We start from the raw sequence: 8,544 nt of genomic DNA, 5'->3' as shown, positions 1-8,544 counted from the left end.
TATTTAGCCTTCAGTGCACTGTCGTAGAAACGTCAACTGTACTAGTTGATGGTTCTCAAACATCTTGAAACAGGAAGCAATAGCTGCATGGACACGAGAAGTGGTCGCCGCCTGCATCAACGGCTTTAAACATTAAAAAAAAGGACAGCCATCATTGAGATTAGAGAGTAGAATAGTTGTGAGCGGCAAATTAGCACCTCCTGCATCATTTTACATGACAGCGAGTTGATATTTTTTGGACACTTGGTTGCTGAACTAAAAATGCCAAGCCTGCGTGGAAGGCACACTACCGTCTCAGCGAAATCTAGAAACGCGGCCTTTCAAAGGCTTTTCAAAACACACATTGGGTAACTACTGCAAGCACACTTGCTTCATACCTACTAGGAAATTAATAATAAATTTCTGCGTAGTAAGCTGGCATTCGCTACGCTATTTTTCGTTATTCTTCTGAGAAGCGTCGTATACGTTAATTACTAGCAAAGAATTTCGAGCGAATTGTTCATGCAGTGGCTGACGACGATGAGCAATTATGGCTGAAGTGGGTATGTGCCACAGCTAATAGGGGAACAAGAACAAGTTTTTGTAATGTGTTGAAGCCTTACACCGTCCTCTTGTTACGCTATTAGCATTGTGCAATGACTGGTTGTTCTTTCGCTGTTTTAAAGCGCTTTATAAGTCATATTAACGCGATTGCTTTCTCGACATTGAACATGCCTAAGGCAAGTTTGCCGATAAGTCACAAGTACGAGCGTAGCTCAGTGGTAGAATACTAGGCTGGCAGTCAGCAGACCCGGGTTCAAGCCCCACTTTGGTGCTAGGTTTTCGCTATAACTTCGTGCGATGTGTTTACGGACACCGTCAGTGGCGGCGGCGGCGGCGGTCAACTGCGTGTGATCTCATAAGAGCTTTCGCTATAAACTTTTGCGTAGATGCGCAAGGGGGTGGAAAGGGAGGGCAACACATGTTATCTTGGATTCATGATGGCTGTTTATTACCGTCGTCTTTTGTGAAACTGCTCCCATCTAGGTTACTTAAATGTACGACCTCCTTGTCCTGCCCTCCTCCTCCTCCTTGACTTTAGGTCTATAGATTCATATAAATATCATTTGCAAGTCAGCGTTGCAGTGCGCACTAAATTTCTCTGGTGTTCATGTCCTTTTCTCGCCGTGTTTCAAACCGTTCAACGCAGGCTGCACCTATATGAGTACATATTGCAGACCTATTGAAAAAAATGAGGATTTAAGGCCTAATATTACTTCGTTAGACAAAACACGGGAAAAAAAATAGAGCGACAATCAAGGCCAGCGAAGTTATTTGTAATAACTTTGGTGTAAATTTAAAGAATTTAAAGCGGATGAATAGGTAACTTCTGTCTGCAGGAACTAAACTTGCCACCTCTCAATAGCACATCCACTGCTCCACAAGCTATGGCGGTGGTACTCCTGCAGATGTTAGTTCCCAATGGTGTAAAGGCTTTAATTCAAAATGTAGATCTTGGTCTGGCAGGCTTCATGGCTTCAGGTAGTATGTGGAGAATTATTTGTCAGCTACCAGTTCGTGAAACTATCCCGCACTCCGTGACGGCGGCAGTCAGAAACAAAATGGTTTCATACTCACCATCATGGCTACAAGTGGCACTGATTAACACTTCTACATTTAGGTTCGCAGATATAGCCCATAAAGTGGACGACAGGATGAGTGCGGGTTTAGCTCAATAAGCAGAGCCTCGGAAACGTTATTGAAAGGCTGAAGGGTCGCTCTTTGCTAGCGGGAAGCTGTGTTTTTAACCCAGTTTCTTCCCTCATGTTTGTATTACAATTACTGCAGAGAACATAATCCGTAGTAATCATTCTCAGTAGACTGGTCTCATAGAGATGTTTTCAATCTCCAATCTCTCAAACTGACAGCCTCCCTTATGGTCACCCCTAAGAAGACTGGAATATTTTCTTTCTTGTCAGTCGATATACTGGTCCTGGATCACCACTCTCTCAAGCTTTGCTTTCTCTAAAGTGATCTTGAATTGCCCCTAGAATCGCAGGTGCCTAACCCAGTTTTGCCCTGCCTACATGATGAGCCCCTTGTTTATAAAGTTGAGACTGCATGTGATCAATTTTAATGTGACGCCATCATGTGAAATCGCGTCACGTCACTTGTCTGTGATGTCACTATGACATCCCAATTACACCCCAATCATTAAGGCTTTGTGACATCGTCATGCTGAAGACATCGAGTGATTATTTTTTCTATCACTCGTGCGGACGACATGACACGCTGGTCAATTGTCGCATTTTAATATACATCTAAGTGAGTACAATAAAATGAATTTGTACTAATACATCGGTGTTGCAACCCGGGAAGCCGCGCTTAGAAGGCGATCGCTTAAGCCACTGTGCAGCAAACCTTGCTGGCGGAGTATGAACGCAGGTGAACGGCATGAATGCGTTTTAGCATGCACAATAGTGGCAGATAAACAAGATTGTCACAGAAATATGTTCGAGAGCTATACGCAGTTTGCAGCATTTATGTATTCTTGTGGCTTGCGGAAGAGTAACACACACCTTCGCTATTTTCGTATAATCTTCAATCCTCTCAATTTTAAGCTTCCACCACGTCTTCCAAATATCATATAAGGCAAGAATATTTCTCATTGGCTACTATGTCAAGAAACATAAGGCCTTATAGGCACTTCTAAATAATGGTCAATGATATGTAGGGTTTAACGCCCCAAAACCACCATAAGATTATGAGAGACGCCGTAGAGGGGGGCTCCGGAAATTTTGACCCCCTGGGGTTCCTTAAAGTGCACCCAAATCTGAGAACACAGGCCCTAACATTTCCTTCTCCATCGAAAAAGCAGCCGCCGCAGCCGGCATTCGATCCCACGACCTGCGGGTCAGCAGCCGAGTACCTTAGCCACTAGACCACCACGGTAGGGCCACCTCTTAATAAGACAGCTCTGAACCCAGAGTTTCCTAAAATCAAATAGAGGGGACTCTGGCGTTTCCATCGTTCAGGGACCAAGAGAAAAATGGGTAGTACACACATTTGCCTAATCTTCGTACTTGCAGGCGGCGAATCACACTTGCGGCTTCGTTTATTGCTGCTTATAGTTTTGTTTTGAAGGAAAGAACAAATTCTTTTGAACTTTGTGACCCGATTTTGAATGATTAGCCTAAAATAATACGGGGGTGAAGCACTAGCCCACAACATTTGTTGATTTTTGTTTCGTCAGAAAACAGCTTGAAGCCACATGAACACAGACGGAGCCAGAAGCAGGCCAGAAGTACGAAGATTAGACAAATCTGTGTACTACCCATCATTCCCATGCTCGCTGCAGAAGCGCCATGCGTTGCAGCTCCCATAGACATTATCGCCAGAGTTCTAGTGTATAGTAGGACACGCTATGGCTCTAAAGACCTTTCTTCCTGATTTCACGGCATCAAAATGATGAGAAAAATAAGAGCCGCTGTCCCCATGACGAAGTCCCTCGCTGACGTCTTCTTCATTCGAACGTACTATTCTAAGCCTAACAATGATGACGCTCATCGCGTCTATACAACATTCAACATCATTCGCGCCCCCGCAGTGAAGCCTAACGCTGAAGAACACTGAACACTCGAGTTCTAATTGCGCACAAAATGCTCGATCGTATTCTTAGGAAATACAAGTTATGCCTTGTGGAGCGATCTGGATCTCCTCTTACCCCTGCTTGTTTTCCTGTCACGGATCCAACTACTTCTGGGGCGCGTCGTTCCGGAGCTAACTGAATTGGTTCCTGTTTGTCTCACGAAGTATGGAACCAAGCACCCTTCAATAACTTGTATAAGGAGCTCTGTTAAACAGCTGCGACGTATTGCTTCAATATTTTGTTCGTGATGAAGTTTATGAATGGCAATGTTTGCCTGTTACAAAAGGAAGTTCCGCATCAACAAAGTACCACTGCAGTGGAACTAGAACTAATTTTTTTTATATTCTTACGAACACAGCTGTCATAGCATCAAACGTTCATTAGTTCTTTACAGGGTAAACGTAGCTTTTGGTATTTGTTTTATTTTATCGTGAACTTTAGAACACGCTAAAATAAAACAAAAATTGGCGCACTTATTGAAAGTGATTTTTCTTAACGCTGCTGCAGTATTTTCATGAGTATATCCTCAACACGTTTTTTGGCGAACAGTATATTTCTCTTTCTGGTCTTTTCCAGAGTCTGACTTTGTTTTTCGATGCTGTACTAAACTCATTCGAAGCGCAAAAACAACAAAGTGCGTTTCTCTGGCATATCTAACTGACAAAAAAAAACTCCTCTGGCGTGGCCGCCGACTAGCATTAAAAATATTTTACATGAAGAAAAATATATCACTCAGTTGCCTCCAGCTTGCCACCGGCAATTTCGTACGAATAAAAGGGCAAAATTCAGTGCATTTCTATAACAGCAATTATACTCCTCTCTCTATGTGCAGTAAAGGAAAGCAATAATTGTGTCCTAAAACAAAAATATTTTTTTTCAGTGTGATGGTAAGTGAAATAAAAAAACTTTCCAACCGTGAAGCTGTCATATCCAGCAACATTCTGGACGAAGTAATAAGGGAATGATGTCTGAGTCCTTATGAGCTGAACTACTGGAATTCGTAAGATGAGTCTGATGAACATCAGCCAGCCAGGCTTGTGTAATCAATTGTTAGAATGGCAACGAGTAGCTGCCTCAGACATTTCAATACAAACTGGTTGTCCTAGCCGCCTGCTAAAATATACCTAATAAATACTGTGTGATCGAGAATTTTAATTGGGGAAATCACAATATGAAATCTTGCGAAAACAAAGTGATCTAATATCACAAAATTTACGAAGCAAATTAGTAGATGCATGGGCCTCCCCATACTGAATACAAGCTCTATGCTGGAGAAAATCCAACCTTATATACCACACCATACCAACAGATAACGTAGAAACCAGGAAATGGCGATTAGGCTGTGACAGACGGATTCATGTCCAAATCTACTCTTCTTGCTTCATAAAATTTAAGATACCCCAGTAGCTCAAGCCCCAGTTGTGGGGAAGTAGCTAGCTTAGAGCACATGTTCTGGCGATGCCCCTCGTTACTGGGCAGTGATCACGCCAACCCGGTCAGGTGGTGCCCTGCCACCAGAAGGTCCAATAAAGTGGGTCATCTTTGGGCCACTTACGATACGTCAGTCTGGCTTAGCCTACCAGTACCAACATGAGAGAAACGCACTGCGCGCTGCTCTCCTCTCAGGAGTATAAACAATGTTTCTTCGTCTACCCACCTGAAAGAATATATAGAAGCAAAGCTCCTTTAGTTGAATAAAAAAACGTTGAATTCATGTGCTTGAGCTATGCGCAAACTTTGGGGTGTCCAGCGAGCCCTGGACGTAAAGCGGAAGCAACAGCTTCAATTGGCCATCCAGGAGGACCTAAGCTAGGACTTTCCATTCGCCGGATTTTAAATAAAGCTAGATTATCATCATGTGTTCGAATATTTGTAACTTTGTTTAGAATGTGTAAAGACCATGCACTTCGGTGAAAAATTATTGTTGATGCTACTTTAGGCAGCGTATCTGTCCAAAAAAACACAGCATATTCACGGAGTGAATGATTATTGGTAGCGCGAACCGTTCGTCAGTCCGTCCATGCTTTTGTCCCACAATTCGTTCTTGCTTCCGTCCGTCCATGCGTCCGTCCGTGTGTCCCGTCATCCGTGTGACCATCGGTGCTTTCGTCCTTCCATGCGTCACTCCATGCGTTCGTCCGTACATTCGTTCTTCCGTCTGTCCATCCATCCGTGCATTCATCTGTTCATGCGGCCATTCCTTTGTCTGCCTGTCCATCTTTCTGTCTGTCCGTGCGTCCACCCCTCTGGCTATCTGCGCGTCCGTCAGCCCATCTGTCTATCTGTATGTCCATCTATCCATTCATCTTCCTAGTGTGCACTCCATGTACAGCCATCCCACATGTTTTCATCATGTTGTTGAGACGTTTATTGTCGGACACTTGTCGATGATGCTTGACAGCGACAGTCAATGCGGGTACCGACTCACTGCACGAGCTGCTCTTCTTTTTGATAAAAAGGGCGACCAACTAGAAGGCGCTGGAGAGGACGACCCATTGTTTGAAGGCTTCGCCACAACTACCCCGGGTACGAAGAGGGAGCCGCCTGGCGACCTAACAGCTGGTTACTATGAGTGGGTCGTGGTAGGCTTTGAGGCGCTCCACGTTGAAAATGTCGCGCCCTTGACGGCGCTTGTCCGAAGATGGTTCAATGGGTTCGATCAAGTAATTTACAGGGGAAGTGCGTTCTACGACAGGGTAGGGGCCTTCGTATTTGAGCAATAGTTTTGAAGATCGGCCAGTTCAAGTGGTAGGGATCGAGAGCCAGACGAGCGCTCCAGGGAGGAACGTGGACACAGTAGTGCTGGTGTCAGCACGAATGCCTTTTTGCCGCTCTTGATAATGCGCTGTAAAGGTCCTTGCAAACTCTCGACACTCTTCAGCAAGCTTCGCTGTAGCAGAAATAGGCGCCCACTTAGATGGATCTGGCTTGTACGGAAGTATAGTGTCGATGGTGTGCGACGGGTGCCTTCCATATAATAAAAATAAAGGTGAAAAGCCAGTAGTGCTCTGAGGGGCGGTGTTGTATGCGTAGGTGACGAAGGGTAGAATGGCATCCCAATTTGTGCGATCGGCAGTGACGTACTTGGAGAGCATGTCGCTGAGCGTACGGTTGAAGCGTTCAGTGAGGTCGTTCGTCTGCGGGTGGTAAGCAGCAGTTTAGCGGTGAACAACGTTGCACTCTTTGAGAATGGCTTCGACGACTTCAGACAGGAAGACGCGGCCTCGATCACTGGGCAGTTCCTGAGGTGGACCGTGTCACAGCATGAATCGTTGGAGCAGGAAGGAGGCCACATCGCTCGCTGTAGCCGCGGGGAGAGCAGCAGTTTCGGCGTATCGCATGATGTGGTCCACAGGAACAATGGCTCTGCCAACGTTAGTGGGAGTGGCCCATACAAATCGATGCCAACGCGCCCAAACGGCCTGGCAGGGCAAGGTAGAGGTTGTAGACCTACCGGCCACAGGTGCGTTGAAGTTTTGCGGCACTGACATTCTATGCAGGAGCGAACAAATTTCTGCACGTAGCGGTACATGCCGCGCCGAAAGTACCGTTGGCGAATGCGGTGGTAAGTCTTCGATACCCCGCAGTGCGCACATTGCGGATCAGAATGAAAGAATTCGCATATGTCAGAGCGCAGACTGTGGGGTATGACTAGTAGTCACTGGCGGCCATCACCGTTGTAATTGCGTCGGTGGAGGAGGTCATCGCGAATGGCGAAATGGTGGGCTTGACGACGCAACGCGTGAGTGGATGGAGTGAATGGATCAGTCAGCAAGTCTATCAGTGAGGCAATCCATTGATCCTTGCGCTGTTCCGTAGCAACGGCATGAATGCTAATGAAAAAAAACGGCAAGGTGAGACGCTGAGTCGTGGGCATTGTCGTCAGGCAAGGGAGAGTGCGACAGGGCGTCGGCGTCAGCACGTTGCCTTCCGTTGCGGTACAGCACGCGGATGTCGTAGTCTTGCAGGCAAAGTGTCCGCCGGGCGAGACGGCCTGAGGGATCTTTCAATGACGACAACCAGCATAGTGCGTGATGGTCGGTGACTACATCAAATGGTCGACCATACAAATAAGATCGGAACTTGGTAAGGGCCCAGACGATTGCCAGACATTCTTTCTCAGTGGCGGTGTAATTAATCTCGGCTTTTGTAAGCGTACGGCTTGCATACGCCACGACATATTCCGGGAACCCTGGTTTGCGCTGCGTAAGGACAGCGCCGAGAACGACACCACTGGCGTCCGTGTGTACCTCAGTAGTGGCCGTAGGGTTGTAGTGGCGGAGTATGGGAAGCGACGTCAACAAACGACGGAGAGTTGTGAATGCGTCGTCACACTGTGATGACCACGAATGGAGAGGCCCGTTACTTCCGAGGAGCTTCGTCAGTGGCGATACGATAGACGCGAAGTTTGGGATGAAGCGCCGAAAGTAGGAACACAGTCCTACGAAACTGCGCAGTTCTTGACGGATGTCGGCTTGGGGAACTCGGTCACGGCCCGAAGCTTGAATGGATCTGGGAGAATTCCGTCCTTGGACACGACGTAGCCGAGTATTGTCAACTGCCGAGCTGCAAATAGGCACTTCTTTAGGTTCAGTTGCAGACTGGCGTCACTCAGACGCGTTAAAACATGCCGCAGGCATTGAAGGTGCGTGGAGAAGTCCGGAGCGAAAACGACGACGTCATCGAGGTGGCACAGGCACGTGTGCCATTTCAGGTCACGCAGAACAGTATCCATCATGTGCTCAAAAGTAGCGGGCGCATTGCACAGCCCAAACGGCATGACGTTGAATTCGTACAAGCTGTCGGGAGTGACAAAAGCGGTCTTCCGTCGAGCGTCCTCAGCCATAGGTACTTGCCAATACCCTGAGCGCAAATCCAGAGATGAAAAGAATTCGGCTCCTTGCAGGCTGTCAATC

Source organism: Rhipicephalus microplus, chromosome 3 (genome assembly GCF_043290135.1).
Source record: "Rhipicephalus microplus isolate Deutch F79 chromosome 3, USDA_Rmic, whole genome shotgun sequence".
NCBI lineage: Eukaryota > Metazoa > Arthropoda > Arachnida > Ixodida > Ixodidae > Rhipicephalus > Rhipicephalus microplus.
This window is presented reverse-complemented; position numbering follows the sequence as displayed.